General features: G+C 44.3%; 1 pseudogene; it reads left to right on the top strand.

The window, feature by feature from the left end:
- Positions 1 to 20251, top strand: part of LOC139228630 (zinc finger protein 850-like) — an 83000-nt pseudogene extending 62749 nt beyond the window's left edge.
- The last annotated feature ends 1540 nt before the right edge of the window (positions 20252 to 21791 follow it).

A 21791-nucleotide genomic window follows, 5' to 3' on the forward strand; every position in this document is an offset into this window, starting at 1 on the left:
GACATCAGTAGTGGGGAAAATGTTGGAATCAATTATTAAAGATGAAACAGCACATTTGGAAAGCAGCATGGATTTATGAAAGGGAAATCCTGCTTCACAAATCTTCTAGAATTTTTTGAGGATGTAACTGGTAGAGTGGACAAGGGAGAACCAGTGGATGTGGTGCATTTGGACTTTCAAAAGGCTTTTGACAACGTTTCACACAAGAGATTGGTGTGCAAAATTAAAGCACATGGTATTGGGAGTAATGTACTGACGTGGATAGAGAACTGGTTGGCAGACAGGAAGAACATAAGAACATAAGAATTAGGAACAGGAGTAGGCCCTCTAGCCTGCTCCGCCATTCAACAAGATCATGGCTGATCTAGCTGTGGACTCAGCTCCACTTACCCGCCCGCTCCCCATAACCCTTAATTCCCTTATTGGTTAAAAATCTATCTATCTGTGATTTGAATACATTCAATGAGCTAGCCTCAACTGCTTCCTTGGGCAGAGAATTCCACAGATTCACAACCCTCTGGGAGAAGAAATTCCTTCTCAACTTGGTTTTAAATTGGCTCCCCCGTATTTTGAGGCTGTGCCCCATAGTTCTAGTCTCCCCGACCAGCGGAAACAACCTCTCTGCCTCTATCTTGTCTATCCCTTTCATTATTTTAAATGTTTCTATAAGATCACCCCTCATCCTTCTGAACTCCAACGAGTAAAGACCCAGTCTACTCAATCTATCATCATAAGGTAACCCCCTCATCTCCGGAATCAGCCTAGTGAATCGTCTCTGTACCCCCTCCAAAGCTAGTATATCCTTCCTTAAGTAAGGTGACCAAAACTGCACGCAGTACTCCAAGTTCAGCCTCACCAATACCCTGTACAGTTGCAGCAGGACCTCCCTGCTTTTGTACTCCATCCCTCTCGCAATGAAGGCCAACATCCCATTCGCCTTTCTGATTACCTGCTGCACCTGTAAACTAACTTTTTGGGATTCATGCACAAGGACCCCCAGGTCCTTCTGCACCGCAGCATGTTGTAATTTCTCCCCATTAATATAATATTCCCTTTTACTGTTTTTTTTTCCAAGGTGAATGACCTCACATTTTCCGACATTGTATTCCATCTGCCAAACCTTAACCCATTCGCTTAACCTGTCTAAATCTCTTTGCAGCCTCTCTGTGTCCTCTACACAACCCGCTTTCCCACTAATCTTTGTGTCATCTGCAAATTTTGTTACACTACACTCCATCCCCTCTTCCAGGTCATCTATGTACATTGTAAACAGTTGTGGTCCCAGCACCGATCCCTGTGGCACACCACTAACCACCGATTTCCAACCCGAAAAGAACCCATTTATCCCGACTCTCTTCTTTCTGTTAGCCAGCCAATTCTCTATCCATGCTAATACATTTCCTCTGACTCTGCGCACCTTTATCTTCTGCAGTAATCTTTTGTGTGGCACCTTATCGAATGCCTTTTGAAAATCTAAATACACCACATCCATCGGTACACCTCTATCCACCATGCTCGTTATATCCTCAAAGAATTCCAGTAAATTAGTTAAACATGATTTCCCCTTCATGAATCCATGTTGCGTCTGCTTGATTGCACTATTCCTATCTAGATGTCCCGCTATTTCTTCCTTAATGATAGCTTCAAGCATTTTCCCCACTACAGATGTTAAACTAACCGGCCTATAGTTACCTACCTTTTGTCTGCCCCCTTTTTTAAACAGAGGCGTTACATTAGCTGCTTTCCAATCCGATGGTACCTCCCCAGAGTACAGAGAATTTTGGGAGAGTCGGGATAAACAGGTCCTTTTCAGAATGGCAGGCAGTGACTAGTGGGGTGCCGCAGGGCTCAGTGCTGGGACCCCAGCTATTTACAATATACATTAATGATTTGGATGAGGGAATTGAGTGTAATATCTCCAAGTTTGCAGATGACACTAAGCTGGGTGGCGGTGTGAGCTGTGAGGAGGACACTGAAAGGTTGCAGGGTGACTTGGACAGGTTAGGTGAGTGGGCAAGTGCATGGCAGATGCAGTATACTGTAGATAAATGTGAGGTTATCCACTTTGGTGGCAAAAACAGGAAGGCAGAATATTATCTGAATGGCATGCTGGCCTTCAGAGCGAGAAAATTTGAGTATAGGAGCAGGGAGGTCTTACTGCAGTTGTACAGGGCCTTGGTGAGACCACACCTTGAGTATTGTGTGTAGTTTTGGTCTCCTAATCTGAGGAAGGACATTCTTGCTATTGAGGGTGTGCAGCGAAGGTTCACCAGACTAATTCCCAGGATGGCAGGACTGACCTATGAAGAAAAACTGGATCGGCTAGGCTTATACTCACTGGAATTTAGAAGAATGAGAGGGGATTTCATCGAAACATATAAAATTCTGAAGGGACTGGACATGTTAGATGCAGGAAGAATGCTCCTGATGTTGGGGAAGTCCAGAACCAGGGGACATAGTCTAAGGATAAGAGGTAAGGCACTTAGGACTGAGATGAGGAGAAACCTCTTCACTCGGAGAGTTGTTAACCTGTGGAATTCCCTACCGCAGAGAGCTGTTGATGCCAGATCATTGGATATATTCAAGAGGGAGTTAGATATGGCCCTTACAGCTATAGGAATCAAGGGGTATGGATAGAAAGCAGGAAAGGGTTACTGAGGTGAATGATCAACCATGATCTTATTGAATGGTGGTGCAGGCTCGAAGGGCCGAATGGCCCACTCCTGCTCCTATGTTTCTATGCTCTTATATTCTATGCCTCAGCCAATAAAGGCAAGCATTCCATATGCCTTCTTAACCACCTTATCCACCTGACCTACTTTCAGGGATCTGTGGACAAGCACTCCAAGGTCCCTTTGTTCATCTACACTATTAAGTGGCTTACCGCTTAATGTGTATACCCTTTCCTTATTAGCCCTCCCAAAGTGCATTACCTCACACTTAGCTGAATTAAATTCCATTTGCCACTGCTCTGCCACCTGACCAGTAGATTGATATCCTCCTGCTGCCCATGACTTTCCTCTTCATTATCAACCACACAGACAATTTTAATGCCATATGCAAACTTCTTAATCATACTCCCAATATTCAAATCTAAATCATTGATATATACCACAAAAAGCAAGGGACCCAGTACTGAGCCTTGCGGAACCCCACTGGAAACATCCTTCCAGTCACAAAACCATCCATCAACCATTATCCTTTGCTTCCTATCTCTAAGCCAATTTTGGATCCAACTTGCCAATTTGCCAATTTGCCCTGGATGTCTCGGGCTTTAACCTTCATGACCAGTCTACCAGGGACCTTTTCAAAAGCTTTGCTGAAGTCCATATACACTACATCGTATGCACTACCCTCATCAACCCTCTTGGTTACCCCCTCAAAAAATTCAATCAGGTTAGTCAAACATGATCTTCCCTTAACAAATCTGTGCTGACTGTCCTTAATTAATCCTTGCCTTTCCAAATGTAGATTTATCCTGTCTTTCAGAATTTTTTCCAATAATTTTCCCACCACTAAGGTTAGGCTGACAGGCCTGTAATTACTCGGCCTATCCCTTTCTCTCTTCTTAAATAAGGGTACCACATTAGCAGTCCTCTAATCCTCCGGCACCATGCCCAACTCCAAAGAGGACTGGTGATGGTCAAGGCCTCTGCTATTTCCTCTTTTACTTCGCTCAACAGCCTGAGATGTATTTCATCCAAGCCTGGGGACTTAGCTACTTTCAAAGCTGCTAAGCCACTTAATACTTTGTCTCTCACTATGTTTATTTCATCCAGAATATCAAGCTCCTCCTCGATAGCAGCATCTGTAGTGCCCCTTTCCTTTCTCTCATGGTCTCTAATAGGCCCACTCTTCCTTTAGTTACCCTCTTACTGTTAATATATTTATAGAAACTTTGGGTTTTCCTTAATTTTAATAGCCAAGCATTTGTCGTGCTCTCTCTTAGCATTCATAATATCTTTTTCAATTTTGCCTCTTAACTTTATTCCTCCAACTATTCTATAGTATTTAGCCATCGGTATATGACATAAGCTTCCCTTTTTTACTTTATCCTCCCCTGTAAGTCTCTAGACATCCAGGGGCTCTAGAATTGTTATTCCCACCCTTTTTCTTTAAGGGCAGATGTTTGGCCTGAGCCTTCCAGATCTCCTCCTTGAATGCCTCCCGCTGTTCCAACACTGATTTACCCACAAGTAGCTGTTTGCAGCCCACTGTGTCCAAATTACTCCTTAACTTAGCAAAATTAACTTTTCCCCAATTTAGGATTTTTATTCCAGGTCTATCCTTATCCATAACTAACTTGAATCTGACTAAATTATGGTCACTGGCACCCAAGTACTCTCCCACGACTACCTCTTCAACCTGCGCAGCTTCATTCACCAAAACTAAATTTAAAAAACGCCACCTCTCGTGTTGGGCTTGTTACATCCCGATTAAAAAAGTTCTCTTGAATGCATTTTAAGAATTCCACACCCTCTATACCCTTCACATTATATTTGTCCCAATCAATATTTGGATAGTTAAAATCCCCGACTATTCCCTATGGTTTTTGGACTTCACAGCAATTTGCCTACATATTTGCTCCTCTATCTCCCTCCCACTGTTTGGAGGTCTATAATACATGCCCAGCAGTGTGATCGTCCCTTTTTTATTTTTCAATTCAACCCATATGGCCTCACTTGATGATCCCTCTAACATACCATCCCTCCTCACCGCTGTAATAGTTTCTTTAATCAGTACCGCGATGATCCCCACCCTTTTTACCCCCCTCTCTGTCTTGTCTAAAAATCCTGTAACCAGGAATATTGATCTGCCAAACCTGCCCCTCTTTCTGCCATGTTTCTGTAATGGTTATAATGTCATACTCCCGAGTATCTACCTGTGCTCTTAGCTCATCTGCCTTATTCGCTATACTCCTTGCGTTGAAGTATATACCATTTAGCACAGGAAGACCTCCTTGATTATTACTTACTAATCCTTGTTTCCTCTGTCTTACAAATTCACTTTCTAAATTCTTGCTATCCAATTTCTGCTTTACATCCTTCTCTATTGAATTTCTTCTTGGGTTCCCATCCCCTTGCCAAGCTCATTTAAACTCTCCCCAACAGCACTAGCAAAACTCCCCACGAGGATATTGGTCCTAGTGCTGTTGAGGTGCAACCCATCTCATTTGTGCAAGTCCCATCTTCCCAGAAGTGGTCCCAATGCCTCAGGAATTTAAAGCTCTCCCTCCTACACCAACTCACCAGCCATGTGTTTATCCTCTCAATCCTTCTATTCTTATATTCATTAGCACTTGGCACCGGTAGTAAGCCCTTTAATTTTCTTCCTAGCTCCCTGAATTCTACCTGTAGGACCTCATCCCTCTTTCTACATTTGTCGTTGGACCACAGCCTCTAGCTGGTTACCCTCTTCCCCCAGAATGCCCTGCGTCCGCTCTGTGACATCCTTGACCCTGGCACCAGGGAGGCACCATACCATTCTGGAGTCACGTCTACGGCCGCAGAAACGCCTGTCTGTTCCCCTAACTTTAGAATCTCCTATCACTGGAGCTCTTTTATTCTTCGTCACTCCCCCCTGTGCAGCTGAACCACCCGTGGTGCCTTGGAATTGGCTCTGGCTGCACTCCCCAGAGGCACCATCGCCCTCACCGATACTCAGAAGTGAATATCGGTTTGAAAGCGAGATGAACTCATGAGGGGACTCCTGCACTACCTGCCTAGCATTCTTACTTCATCTGGTGGTCACCCACTTCCCCTCTGTCTGCACACTTTTAAGCTGCGGGGTGATCACCTCCTAAAACGTGCTATCCACGTAGCTCTCAGCCTCACGGATGCACCGTATTGACTCCAGCCGCCACTCAAACTCCAAAACATGGAGCTGGTGCAGTTGAAGCTGGAGATATCTCCTGCACACATGGTTCTCTAGGCTGCACGAAGCATCCAGGACTTCCCACATGCCGCAGGATGTGCACTCGATGGGACTGAGCTGCCCTGTCATCCCTCTAGTTAGACTTATCTAGTTTAAAATCTAATTAAAAAGAGAAAAGAGAGATCCTTACCAACTCACCAACCTCTGTGGCCTCCCAAACTCACCGACCTCTTGGACCTCTCAGACCTCTCTGAACTCCGGACCTCGCGAACTCCGGACCTTGCGAACTCCGGACCTCGCGAACTCCGGACCTCGCGAACTCCCGACCTCGCGAACTCCGGACCTCGCGAACTCCGGAACTCCGGACCTTGCGAACTCCGGACCTCGCGAACTCCAGACCTCTCAGACCTCTTGGAACGCCCAACCTATCGGACCTCTCGGAACACCCGACCTCTCGGAACTCCCGACCTCTTGGAACTCCCAATAATCGAAACATTCCAACTTTCAACTCCTTCCACATCTGTAGGTAAAATATGATCAATGTGAACAGACCTAACCTGTCCATGATCAAACATCTTGACCAAATATGTGCGAGGAGCACATATCCTCACCACTCTTCCTGATAACCACTTTAACCATTTATGGTGATGGCTCTTCACTCTAACCTTCTGATGTAATTTCACCCTTCTCTTACTCTACCTCTGTCATGATTCTCTTTAGATACGTCATGGTGCTCTCTACCAACTGACTTTTACACTCCTTGAATGCTACATCGCATTCTTCTGACCACTTCCAATGGACCTGTTGTTTCAACAGCTCATTCAGTGGATGTTACACTGTAGCCAAATTTGCTAGGAACTTCCTATAATAGTTTAAAAGACCTAAAAATTATTGAAGTTCAGTGACATTCTTGAGAGTGGGTGCATTTCTAATTTCATCCAGCATTCCCGTGGTTGGATGCAAACCATCTTTGTCTATTCTGTGCCCATAGTACTCCACTGAGTTTTGAAATAACTCACGCTTGCATGCTCTGTGCTTCTCTAGCCGTTTGAGCACTTCATTCAATATATTATTATGGATTTGCCTGTTTGGTGCTGAAATCATCTAAACAACATACTACCCCTTCAATGCCTTGCAAAATCTGGTTAATCACATCACCCGTTGGAATATGGCCGGGGCGGAAGAATCTCCAAATGGTCGCATATTAAATTGATATAGGCTTAGCTGAGTATTTATAGTCAAGGAGGACTTGGACTCCTCATCTTGTTCAAGTTGTAAGTAGGCATTTGTGAGATCTAACTTTGAGAATATCTGACCACCTGTCAGCATTGTGAACAAATCTTCTACATTTGGCAATGTATTGGGGAGATTATCGTCTAGAACCTGGTTTACGGTTACTTTTATAATCACCACACAACCTTACCTTAACATCGGACTTCGGTACAACAACAATGGGTGTAGCCCAATTACATAGATCTAAGAGAGAATGTTCTCAGTCTCTAGACTTTTGAGTTCTTGCTCAATTTTCTCCTTGAGTGCATATGGTACAGGACATGGCTTGCAGTAAACTGGTCTAGCATCTTTCTGTACCCTGACACTCGCCTTGAAGCCTTGGATCAGACTGCCTGTTTCGCAGAACACCTTAGGATACCTCTTGATGATCATCCTTCGAAGCAAATCTCGTTGGAGCACGAAAAATCTCACTCCAGTCCAGCTTCAGTGATCCCAACCAATTTCTTTTTAGTAAGGCAGGCTTGTCTCCTGCCACCACTAAGAAAGGCAAGCTCTGAAATTGAGCCTTGTATTTCACCAGTACGGTGATATGACCTATCACAGGAATGTTCTCTCCTAAGTAGCCTCATAGAAACAGAGAAAATAAGTGCAGGAATAGGCCATTCGGCCCTTTGAGCCTGCACCACCATTCGATAAGATCATGGCTGATCATTCCCTCACTACCCCTTTCCTGCTTTCTCTCCATACCCCTTGATCCCCTTAGCCGTAAGGGCCATATCTAACTCCCTCTTGAATATATCCAATGAACTGGCATCAACAACTCTCTGCGGCAGGGAATTCCACAGGTTAACAACTTTCTGAGAGAAGAAGTTTCTCCTCATCTCAGTTCTAAATGGCCTACCCCTTATCCGAAGACTGTATCCCCTGGTTCTGGACTTCCCCAATATCGGGAACAATCTACCTGCATCTAACCTGTCCTGTCCCGTCAGAATCTTGCATGTTTCTATGAGATCCCCTCTCATCCTTCTAAACTCCAATGTATAAAGGCCCAATTAATCCAGTCTCTCCTCATATGTCAATCCAGCCATCCCGGGAATCAGTCTGGTGAACCTTCGCTGCACTCCCTCAATAGCAAGAACGTCCTTCTTCAGATTAGGAGACCAAAACTGAACACAATATTCCAGGTGAGGTCTCACCAAGGCCCTGTACAACTGCAGTAAGACCTCCCTGCTCCTATATTCAAATCCCCTAGCTATGAAGGCCAACATGCCATTTGCCTTCTTCACCGCCTGCTGTACCTGTATGCCAACTTTCAATGACTGATGAACCATGACACCCAGGTCTCGTTGCACCTCCCCTTTTCCTAATCGGCCACCATTCAGGTAATATTCTGTTTTCACGTTTTTGCCCCCAAAGTGGATAACTTCACATTTATCCACATTATACTGCATCTGCCATGCATTTGCGCACTCACTTAACCTGTCTAAGTCACCCTGCAGCCTCTTAGCGTCCCCCACACAGCTCACACCGCCACCCAGTTTAGTGTCATCTGCAACCTTGGAGATATTACACTCAACTCCTTCATCCAAATCATTGATGTATATTGTAAATAGCTGGGGTCCCAGCACTGAGCCCTGCGGCACTCCCCAATCACTGCCTGCCATTCTGAAAAGGACCCGTTTATCCCGACTCTCTGCTTCCTGTCTGCCAACCAGTTCGCTATCCACGTCAGTATATTACCCCCAATACCATGTGCTTTAATTTTGCACACGCATCTCTTGTGTGGGACCTTGTCAAAAGCCTTTTGAAAGTCCAAATACACCACATCCACTGGTTCTCCCTTGTCCACTCTACTAGTTACAGCCTCATAAAATTCCAGAAGATTTGTCAAGCATGATTTCCCCTTCATAAATCCATACTGACTTGGACCGATCCTGTCACTGCTTTCCAAATGCGCTGCTATTTCATCCTTAATAATTGATTCCAACATTTTCCCCATCACTGATATCAGGCTAACCGGTCTATAATTACCCGCTTTCTCTCTCCCTCCATTTCTAAAAAGTGGTGTTACATTAGCTACCCTCCAGTCCATAGGAATTGATTTCGAGTCGATAGACTGTTGGAAAATGATCACCAATGCATCCACTATTTCTTGGGCCACTTACTCTGGGAAGCAGACTATGAGGCCCCGGGGATTTATTGGCCTTGAATCCCATCAATTTCCCGAACACAATTTCCCGCTTTATAAGGATATCCTTCAGTTCCTCCTTCTCACTAGACCCTCGATCCCCTAGTACTTCCGGAAGGTTATTTGTGTCTTCCTTCGTGAAGACAGAACCAAAGTATTTGTTCAGTTGGTCTGCCATTTCTTTGTTCCCCATTATAAATTCACCTGAATCCGACTGCAAGGGACCTACATTTGTCTTCACTAATCTTTTTCTCTTCACATAGCTATAGAAGCTTTTGCAGTCAGTTTTTATGTTCCCAGCAAGCTTCTTCTCGTACTCTATTTTTCCCCTCTTAATTAAACCCTTTGTCCTCCTCTGCTGAATTCTAAATTTCTCCAAGTCCTCAGGTTTGCTGCTTTTCTGGCCAATTTATATGCCTCTTCCTTGGATTTAACACTATCCTTAATTTCCCTTGGTAGCCACGGTTGAGCCACCTTCCCCATTTTATTTTTACTCCAGACAGGGATGTACAATGGCTGAAGTTCATCCATGTGATCTTTAAATCTTTGCCATTGCCTATCCACCGTCAACCCCGTAAGTATCATTTGCCAGTCTATTCTAGCCAAATCATGCCTGAAACCATCGAAGTTACCTTTCCTTAAGTTCAGGACCCTAGTCTCTGAATTAACTGTGTCACTCTCCATCCTAATAAAGAATTCTACCATGTTATGGTCACTCTTCCCCAAGGGGTCTCGCACAACAAGATTGCCAATGAGTTCTTTCTCATTACACATCACCCAGTCGAGGATGGCCAGCACCCTAGTTGGTTCCTCGACATATTGGTCTAGAAAACCATCCCTAATACACTCCAGGAAATCCTCCTCCACCGCATTGCTACCAGTTTGGTTAGCCCGATCAATATTTAAATTAAAGTCACCCATGATAACTGCTGTACCTTTATTGCATGCATCCCTAATTTCTTGTTTGATGCTGTTCCCAACCTTACTATTACTGTTTGGTGGTCTGTACACAACTCTTACTAGCGTTTTCTGCCCCTTGGTATTCCGCAGCTCCACCATACCGATTCCACATCATCCAAGCTAATGTCCTTTCTTACTATTGCATTAATTTCCTCTTTAACCAGCAATGCCACCCCACCTCCTTTTCCTTTCTGTCTATTCTTCCTAAATGTTGAATACCCTGGATGTTGAGTTCCCAGCCTTGGTCACCCTGGAGCCATGACTCCCTGATGCCAATTACATCATACCCGTTAACTGCTATCTGCGCAGTTAATTCGTCCACTTTATTCAGAATACGCCTCGCATTGAGGCACAGAGCCTTCAGGCTTGTCTTTCTAACACATTTTGCTCCTTTAGAATTTGGCTGTAATGTGGCCTTCTTTGCTTTTTGTCTTAGGTTTCTCTGCCCTCCACTTTTACTTTTCTTCTTTCTATCTTTTGCTTCTGCCCCCATTCTACTTCCCTCTGTCTCCCTGCATAGGTTCCCATCCCCCTGCCATATTAGTTGAACTCCTCCCCACAGCACTAGCAAACACTCCCTCTAGGACATTGGTTCCGGTCCGTCCCAGGTGCAGACCGTCCGGTTTGTACTGGTCTCACCTCCCCCAGAACCAGTTCCAATGTCCCCAAAATTTGAATCCCTCCCTGCTGCACCACTCCTGAAGCCACGTAGTCACCTGAGCTATCCTGCGATTCCTACTATGACTAGCACGTGGCACTGGCTGGTAGCAATCCTGAGATTACTACTTTTGATGTCCTACTTTTTAATTTAGCTCCTAGCTCCCTAAATTCATCTTATAGGACCTCATCCGGTACCACAACAACTGGCTGTTCACCCTCTCTTTTCAGAATGCCCTGCACCCGCTCCGAGACATCCTTGACCCTTGCACCAGGGAGGCAACATACCATCCTGGAGTCTCGGTTGCGGCCGCAGAAACGTCCCATCTATTCCCCTTACAATTGAATCCCCTATCACTATAGCTTTCCCGCTCCTTTTCCTGCCCTCCTGTGCCGCAGAGCCACCCACGGTGCCATGAACTTGGCTGCTGCTGCCCTCCCCTGGTGAGTCATCCCCCCCAACAGTACCCAAAGCAGTGTATCTGTTTTGCAGGGGAATGACTGCAGGGGACCCCTTCACTACATTCCTTGCACTGCTCTTCCTGTTGGTCATCCACTCCCATTGGAGAAATCCAAGATAGAGCCTCGCAGCCCTATCTTGGATTTCTCCAATGGGAAATCACACAAATTGTCGAGATATAGCGATTCCGGTACTACGCTCATGGATGCACCAGTGTCGATTTCCATGGGTATCTTGGTTCCTGCAACACCTATTTCGATGATACTTTTTGAATTGCTGTTAGATAACCTCGTGCTCCTGATGACGTGTATCTCTTCATCCTGTTGTTTTTCTTCCATGCTATGGCAGGGGGATGGGAATCTATGCAGGGAGACACAGGGAAGTAAAATGGGGGCAGAAGCAAAAGGTAGAAAGGAGATAAGGAAAAGTGGAGGCCAGAGAAACACAAGGCAAAAATCAAAAAGGGCCACATTACAACATAATTCTAAAAGGACGAAGAGTGTTAAAAAAACAAGCCTGAAGACTCTGTGTCTCAATGCGAGTAGCATTCGTAATAAGGTGGATGAATTAACTGCGCAGATCGCTGTTAATGGATATGATGTAATTGGATTACGGAGACATGGCTCCAGGGTGACCGAGGCTGGGAACTCAATATCCAGGATTATTCAATATTCAGGAAGGATAGACAGAAAGGAAAGGGAGGTGGGGTAGCATTGCTGGTTAAATACGCAATAGTAAGGAAGGACATTAGCTTCCTTACAGCATCAAACAAGAAATAAGGGATGTGGCAATAAAGGTACAGCAGTTATCATAGGCGACTTTAATTTACATACAGATTGGGCTAACCAAACTGGTAGCAATGCGGTGGAGGAGGATTTCCTGGAGTGTATTAGGGATGGTTTTCTTGACCAATATGTCGAGGAACCAACTAGAGAGCTGGCCATCCTAGACTGGGTGATGTGTAATGAGAAGGGACTAATTAGCAATCTTGTTGTGCGAGGCTCCTTGGGGAAGAGTGACCATAATATGGTAGAATTCTTTATTAAGATGGAGAGTGACACAGTTAATTCAGAAACTAGGGTCCTGAACTTAAGGAAAGCTAACTTCGACGGCATGAGGCATGATTTGGCTAGAATAGACTGGCAAATTATACTTAAAGGGTTGACGGTGGATAGGCAATAGAAAACATTTGTAGATCACATGGATCAACATCAACAATTGTACATCCCTGTCTGGAGTAAAAATAAAACAGGGAAGGTGGCTCAACCATGGCTAACAAGGGAAATTAAGGATAGTGTTAAATCCAAGGAAGAGGCATATAAATTGGCCAGAAAAAGCAGCAAACTGGAGGACTTGGAGAAATTTAGAATTCAGCAGAGGAGGACAAAGGGTTTAATTGGGAGGGGGATAATAGAATACAAGAAGAAGCTTCCTGGAAACATAAAAACTGACTGCAAAAGCTTCTATAGATATGTGAAGAGAAAAAGATTAGTGAAAACAAACGTAGGTCCCTTGCAGTCTGACTCAGGTGACTTTATAATGGGGAACAAAGAAATGGCAGACCAATTGAACACATACTTTGGTTCTGTCTTCACGAAGGAAGACACACATAACCTTCCGGATGTACTAGAGGACCAAGGGTCTAGTGAGAAGGAGGAACTGAAGGCTATCCTTATTAGGCGGGAAATTGTGTCAGGGAAATTGATGGAATTGAAGGCTGATAAATCCCCGGGGCCTGAGTGTCTGCATCCCAGAGTACTTAAGGAAGTGGCTCTAGAAATAGTGGATGCACTAGTGGTCATTTTCCAACAGTCTGTCGACTCTGGATCAGTTCCTATGGACTGGAGGGTAGCTAATGTAACACCACTTTTTAAAAAAGGAGGGAGAGAGAAAACGGGTAATTATAGACCGGTTAGCGTGACATCAGTCGTGGGGAAAATGTTGGAATCAATTATTAAGGGTGAAATAGCAGCGCATTTGAAAGCAGTGACAGGATCGGTCCAAGTCAGCATTGATTTATGAAAGGGAAATCATGCTTGACAAATCTTCTGGAATTTTTTGAGGATGTAACTAGTAGAGTGGACAAAGGAGAACCAGTGGATGTGGTGTATTTGGACTTTCAAAAGGCCTTTGACAAGGTTCCACATAAGAGATTGGTGTGAAAATTCAAAGCACATGGTATTGGGGGTAATGTACTGGCGTGGATAGAGAATTAGTTGGCAGACAGGAAGCAGAGAGTCGGGATAAACGTGTCCTTTTCAGAATGGGAGGCAGTGAGCAGTGGAGTGCCGCAGGGCTCAGTGCTGGGACCCCAGCTCTTTACAATATACATTAATGATTTGGATGAAGGAATTGAGTGTAATATCTCCAAGTTTGCAGATGACACTAAACTGGGTGGTGGTGTGAGCTGTGAGGAGGATGCTAAGAGGTTGCAGGGTGATTTGGACAGGTTAGCTGAGTGGGCAAATGCATGGCAGATGCAGTATAATGTGGATAAATGTGGGGTTATCCACTTTGGTGGCAAAAAACACAAAGCCAGAATATTATCTGAATGGTGGCAGATTAGGAAAAGGGGAGGTGCAACGAGACCTGGGTGTCATAGTTCATCAGTCATTGAAAGTTGTCATGCAGGTACAGCAGGCAGTGAAGTGGGTAAATGGCATGTTGGCCTTCATAGCTAGGGGATTTGAGTATAGGAGCAGGGAGGTCTTACTGCAGTTGTACAGGGCCTTGGTGAGGCCTCATCTGGAATATTGTGTTCAGTTTTGGTCTCCTAATCTGAGGAAGGATGTTCTTGCTCTTGAGGGAGTGCAGCGAAGGTTCACCAGACTGATTCCAGGGATGGCTGGACTGACAGATGAGGAGAAACTGGATCGACTGGGCCTTTATACACTGGAGTTTAGAAGGATGAGAGGGGATCTCATAGAAACGTATAAGATTCTGACGGGACGGGACAGGTTAGATGAGGGAAGAATGTTCCCGATGTTGGGGAAGTCCAGAACCAAGGGACACAGTCTTAGGATAACGGGTAAGCCATTTAGGACTGAGATGAGGAGAAACTTCTTCACTCAGAGCGTTGTTAACCTGTGGAATTCCCTGCCGCAGAGAGTTGTTGATGCCAGTTCATTGGATATATTCAAAATGGAGTTAGATATGGCCCTTCCGGCTAAAGGGATCAAGGGGTATGGAGAGAAAGCAGGAAAGGGGTACTGAGGTAAATGATCAGCCATGATCTTATTGAATGGTGGTGCAGGCTCGAAGGGCCGAATGGCCTACTCATGCACCTATTTTCTATGTTTCTATGTTTCTAGCTTCAGTGATGTGGAATCTGTATGGGTAGAGCTGCAGAACACCAAAGGGCAGAAAACGCTAGTGGGAGTTGTGTACAGACCACCAAACAGTAGTAGTGAGATTGGGGATGGCATCAAACAGGAAATTAGGGGTCCGTGCAATAGAGGTATAGCAGTTATCATGGATGACTTTAATCTACATATTGATTGGGTTAACCAAACTGGTAGCAATGCGGTGGAGGAGGATTTCCTGGAGTGTATTAGGGATGGTTTTCTGGACCAATATATCGAGGAACCAACTAGAGAGCTGGCCATCCTAGACTGGGTGATGTGTAATGAGAAAGCACTAATTAGCAATCTTGTTGTGTGAGGCTTCTTGGGGAAGAGTGACCATAATATGTTAGAATTCTTCATTAAGATGCAGAGTGACACAGTTAATTCAGAGACTAGGATCCTGAACTTAAAGAAATGTAACTTCGATGGTATGAGACATGAATTGGCTAGGATAGACTGGCGAATTATACTTAAAGGGTTGACGGTGGATAGGCAATGGCAGACATTTAAAGATCGCATGGATGAACTTCAACAATTGTACATCCCTGTCTGGCATAAAAATAAAATGGGGAAGGTGGCTCAACCGTGGCTAACAAGGGAAATTAGGGATAGTGTTAAATCCAAGGAAGAGGTGTATAAAGTGACCAGAAAAAGCAGCAAACCTGAGGACTGGAAGAAATTTAGAATTCAGCAGAGGAGGACAAAGGATTTAATTAGAACGGGGAAAATAGAGTATGCAGGGAACATAAAAACTGACTGCAAAAGCTTTTATAAATATGTGGAGAAAAAGATTAGTGAAGACAAATGTAGGTCCCTTGCAGTCAGAATCAGGTGAATTTATAATGGGAAAAAGAAATGGCAGACCATTTGAACAAATTCTTTGGTTCTGTCTTCACTAAGGAAGACACAAATAATCTTCCGGACGTACTAGTGGACCGGGGGTCTAGCGAGAAGGAGGAACTGAAGGATATCCTTATAAAGCAGGAAATTGTGTTAGGGAAATTGATGGGATTGAATGCCGATAAATCTCCAGGGCCTGATAGTCTGCATCCCAGAGTACTTAAGGAAGTGACCCTGGAAATAGTGGATGCAATGGTGGTCATTTTCCAACATTCTATAGCCTCTGGATCAGTTCCTATGGATTAGAGGCGGTAGCTAATGTAACCTCACTTTTTTAAAAAGGAGGGAGAGAGAAAACACAGAATTATAGACCGGGTTAGCCTGACATCGGTCGTGGGGAAAATGTTGAAATCAATTATTAAAGATGTAATAGCAACACATTTGGAAAGCAATGACTGGATCAGTCCAAGTCAGCATGGATTTATGAAAGGGAAATCATACTTGACAAATCTTCTAGAATTCTTTGAGGATGTAACTAGTAGAATGCACAAGGGGGAGCCAGTGGATGTGGTGTATTTGGACTTTCAAAAGGCTTTTGACAAGGTCCCACACAAGAGATTAGTGTGCAAAATTAAAGCACATGGTATTGGGGCTAATGTATTGACGTGGATAAAGAACTGGTTGGCAGACAGGAAGCAAAGAGTAGGAATAAACGGGTCCTTTTCAGAATGGCAGGCAGTGACTAGTGGGGTACCGCAAGATTTAGTGCTGGGACCCCAGCTATTTACAATATACATTAATGATTTAGACGAAGGAATTGAATGTAATATCTCCAAGTTTGTAAATGACACTAAGCTGGCTGGCAGTGTGAGCTGTGAGGAGGATGCTGAGAGGCTGCAGGGTGACTTGGATAGGTTAGGTGAGTGGGCAAATGCATGGCAGATGCAGTATAATGTGGATAAATGTGAGATTATCCACTTTGGTGGCAAAAACAGGAAGGCAGAACATTATCTGAATGGCATGCTGGCTTTCATAGCGAGAAGTTTTGAGTATAGGAGCAGGGAGGTCTTACTGCAGTTGTACAGGGCCTTGGTGAGACCGCACCTTGAGTATTGTGTATAGTTTTGGTCTCCTAATCTGAGGAAGGACATTCTTGCTATTGAGGGTGTGCAGTGAAGGTTCACCAGACTGATTCCCGGGATGGCAGGACTGACATATGAAGAAAGACTGGATCGGTATGGCTTATACTCACTGGAATTTAGAAGAATGAGAGGGGATCTCATAGAAACATGTAAAATTATGACCGGACTGGACAGGTTAGATGCAGGAAGAATGTTCCTGATGTTAGGGAAGTCCAGAACCAGGGGTCACAGTCTAAGGAGAAAGGGTAAGCCATATAGGATCGAGATGAGGAGAAACATTTTCACCCAGAGAATGGTGAACCTGTGGAATTCTCTATTGCAGAAAGTTGTTGAGTCCAGTTCGTTGGATATATTCAAAAGGGAGTTAGATGTGGCCCTTACGGCTAAAGGGATCAAGAGGTATGGAGAGAAAGCAGGAATGGGGTACTGAAGTTGAATGATCAACCATGATCATATTGAATGGTGGTGCAGGCTCAAAGGGCCGAATGGTCTACTCCTATACCTATTTGCTATGTTTCTATGTACTCTCTGGGGATTTCTACTTATAGCCTTGAAAGTTGGTTTACTCTTCAGTCGCCATGTCTTCGCAAGATGCCCTGTTTTCCTGCAAAAGAAACACTCTGCCTTCACATATGGACAACTTTGAGCAATGTGTTGTCCCAGATACTGATAGCATGACTTCAATGTATTGTTATTGTGGCCAGTTGCTGAGGCCTTGGGGCCCAACTGGCTTTTACTTTTAACCTGCAGACGATTCACCTCAGTTGTTTAATGACTGGAAATGGTGTGAAATTCTCGGGAATATTGGTTGGCTATGTCCATTGACATAGCTGTCTGACAAGCTAAATCAAAAGTCAAGTTCAGGGTTGTCAATAACTTTCTTCTGATTGCTTCATTTTTCATCCCCACAAACAAAGCTATCACGCAATGCTTAGTCCTGAAAGTTTCCAAAATGACAGTGAATAGATAGCTTTTTTAATGCTACATTGTGCTCACTGATACTTTTGTTGGTTAACTGATCTCTTTACTGAGACGACAACTTTCAGCTATTTCCAGGGGCTCAGGACTATAATGTTGTTCTAACTTGCTTAGAATCTCCGTAAATGATGTGTCCTTTGGCTTGACTGGAACATACCCATTTTCATATACCCCAGGGCCTGCTTCAGTGAAGAAAATAGCTTGTTTTTTTTCCAACATCACTGGTTACGGTTTTCATCATCGGGGACTTCGATGATATTAGTCGCGGTGAGAAACATTTCTAGCCGCTCCACATACGCTCCAAAAGTTTCACGGTCGCGATGGAATTCACCCATGGGCCCTATTATTCCTGTAGGCACAGCCATCTGGACTCTGGCAGTTCAGCCAAGTGTGCTTGTAATTTACCTTGGATTTTTAGCTGTTCTGCAAACAAAGGACCTCTCTTGTCTGTTGTTTGGCTGGAATCATCACCAACAAAAATTTCAACTTGGGTATCCACTAATCCTATCCTTCATCGCCAATGTGATATATTCTTTACAACCTCACAACACACACAGACTCCAAGATGGCTGTTAACTCAGGAACTTGTCAAGTGAACTGTCCACATTATTCTATACGGCATTAGTTGCATTACCACAGTAGTCCACTAGGTGGAACAATATATTACAACTTCTGAGCCCCGTAGGACCAACAATTTACGATGTGGGACTGTCATGGGAAGTGGATTCTGGGTGAGATTAGATTGTTAATTAGACACTGTCCGCACAATGTAAAATAGTTTGTTTATTTCTGTAGAGGCTTTTCATCCATTTTACATATACAGATTTTTTAATTCATTCTGGAATGTAGGTGTCGCTGGCAATGCCAGCATTTATTGTCCATCCTTAATTGTCCTTAAGAAAGTGGTGGTGAGTTGCCGACTTGAACCGCTGCAGTCCGTGCAGTGAAGATTCTCCCACAGTGCTGTTAGCTAAGGAGTTCCAGGATTTTCACTCAGTGATGGCTTTCCCATTCACCTGCTGCCTTGGTCCATCTAGTTTGTGGAGGTCGCTGCTTTGGGAGCTTCTGTCAAACTTCTTGTTGAATTGCACATGTATAAAGTCCCACTCCTTCGTCCTCACCATCTCCCCCCTTCTTTTTCTCTACTCCCATAGAGGCCAGAATCTTGTATAGGTCCAGACCGGATGGCAGGATGCCTTTCCTGAAGGACATTAGTGAACCAGTTGGGTTTTCCGACAATTAGGCAATTTTCATGGTCACATTTTTCTAGTGCCAGCCCCGCAAATGACCAGATTCATTAAATCCAATTTGACAACCTGCCTCTTTTTGTGGGTTTTCTCTCTCACTCTCTGTTTCCTCTTTTTGTAATTCATTTTACAGGGTACAGGAAAGGGGAGGATTTGTAGATGGGATAACCAAACCAAAAATCACATCAAGATCTGACAGAGTTGCTCAATTCATCCGAACTGTATATCATCAACCTTTGAACATGGAAGCAAAAAGCACCGTTCACAGCGGGGAGAAAGCGTACGCATGTTCTGTGTGTGGACAAGGCTTCAACCGATCCTCTGGCCTGACAAGACACAAGCACAGTCACACCAGGGAGAGTATGTTCAGCTGCTCTGAGTGTGGGAAAGGTTTCACTAATTCATCCCACCTACTGAGACACCAGCGTGTTCACACTGGGGAGAGGCCATTCATCTGCTCCGAGTGTGGGAAGGGATTCACACAGTCATCGACCCTGCTAAGACACCAGCGCACTCACACTTTGGAGAGACCGTTCACCTGCTCTGAGTGTGGGAAGGGATTCACAGAGTCATCCAACCTGCTGAGACACCAGCGAGTTCACACTGGGGAGAGGCCATTCACCTGCTCCGAGTGTGGGCAGGGATTCACTCAGTCATCCAACTTGCTGAAGCACCAGCGAGTTCACAACGATGAGAGACCTTTTAAATGCTCAGATTGTGGGAAGTGCTATAAAAGTTCCGGGGGACTGACATTGCATCAACGCGTTCACACTGGGGAGAGACCGTTCATCTGCGCCATGTGTGGGAAGGGATTCATTCAGTCATCCCACCTCACTGAACACCAACTTGTTCATACTGATGAGAGACCTTTTAAATGTTCTGACTGTGGAAAGAGCTTTAAAAGCACCAAAGATCTGATGAAACACCAACGCAGTCACACTGGGGAGAGGCCGTTTACCTGCACTGTGTGTGGGAAGGGATTCACCCAGTTAACCAACCTCACTTCACACCAGCGTGTTCACACTGATAAGAGACCTTTTAAATGTTCTGACTGTGAGAAGAGCTTTAAAAGCACAAGGGATCTGTTGATACACCAGCGTGCACACACTGGGGAGAGGCCGTTTACCTGCTCCGTGTGTGAGAGGGGATTTAATCGATTACCCAACCTGTTGAGACACCAACGAATTCACAAGTGACTGCAGGGGTTGGATTCTGCTGTAATTGCTGCTGTTAATCACATCCAAGAATGAACCATGTTCACTCTGACAGTTGGGTTCTGTTTCTGCTGATGTTAATAACGCCTATAACTAGGTTGGAGTTTATTTTGATATGTGTCGAATAAATCAGCTTTCTTTCAAACATACAGTGTGTCCAGTATTTGATGTCTACAAATAAGAGGAAACTACCTGATGTCCAATTTTGGGCCTTTTCACCTTTCTAACTAGATTATTTCAGTTCTCAAACCTTTGGTTACTCTCATGGATATGTTCCAGCTTGTGTGACGAAGTGCTTCCTGTCATCACCCCTGAATGGCCTTGGGATCATTTTAAGCATGTGACCCCTTGTTGTGGACACCCTCACCACAGGAAATAGTTTCTTTATTTACCCTATCGACTCTTTTAATCATCTTAAACACCTCAATTAGATCACGTCTTAATCTTTTATATTCAAGAGAATACAAGCCTGGTCTCTGCAATCTGTCCTCATAATTTACAAATGTCATCACTGTAAGTACAGGATAGAAATTCTGAACACACTGTTCTAGTTTCTCTGAAACATTCTTTCCTCTCTTGCCTCTAAGCTGTAAATTCCCCGTCCAACACACTCCTCATCCCATCCTCGCCGTTTGAAATCCAGATTCATCGTATGCTCAGATTTTTCATTTCACTCTTGAAGTTTCTGCGTGATGGTGGAGTTTGGCCCCAGTCACTGTTTGCCCTCCAGTACCTTGCACAGTGAAAATTCTGAGTTTATGGGTCTATACTAAAGGTGTTGTGTGATGGTGGGGTTCGGTCCCAGTCTCTGTTTGCCCTCAAATAGATGCATAATGAAGGGAAATCAATCTCTGTACCTTTAATTAACAGTAACATGGAATGAAGGAAATTAATGATCTTTTCAACATCTGGTCCACTTGGCACTGAAGTGTCTGGAGCTCATAATAGGAACTCCAGGGAAACAGAATACTGACAAACGTTAAACTTTTTTTTGACAAAAGAAATCTTGAGTTAACTTTTAAAAGATAAATTATTTAACGGGTTCACACTGATTCACCTGACTGGCCGACTCAGGATCCATCCCTCAAGCACCGCGATTGGTTGCAGAACACGCTGCTCCAATGGCCCTCCAGCCACTAAGCTTTCTTCCTGTTGGTTCCCAGGGCAATTAATCACCACTCCCTAACATTACCCTGCCAGATGAGGTTCCGGGGCTCAGAGGAAGAAAATAAACGAGGCCATGAAATTAGAGAAACATGATTCAGTTTGTGAACAAAACTATTTAAAATCAACTCAAATCAATTGTTATGATTAATATATTCCTTTTGCGCCAAGTGTGAAACAAGTGATGTCTGGACTGTGCAGGAGTGTTTTCGCCCAGTTACACAGCGTGTCCCTGGCTCTCCAATCCAAATGCGCATGTTTCAGCTCACATCCAGCTGACTGGATAAAACTCGCCCTTCTAAACCCCATCACAGAAATATCTGCATTTGATGTTTAGTTATGCTAAACCTTTATAACACACTGGTTAGACCTCAGCTGGAGTATTGTATTTAATTCTGGGCACTGCACTTTAGGAAGGATGACAAGGCCTTAAAGAGCGTGGAGAAGCTGAAGTTGTTCTCCTTGGAGCCTAGAAGGTTAAGGGAAGATT

This window comes from Pristiophorus japonicus, chromosome 2, assembly GCF_044704955.1.
Source record: "Pristiophorus japonicus isolate sPriJap1 chromosome 2, sPriJap1.hap1, whole genome shotgun sequence".
Lineage (NCBI taxonomy): Eukaryota > Metazoa > Chordata > Chondrichthyes > Pristiophoridae > Pristiophorus > Pristiophorus japonicus.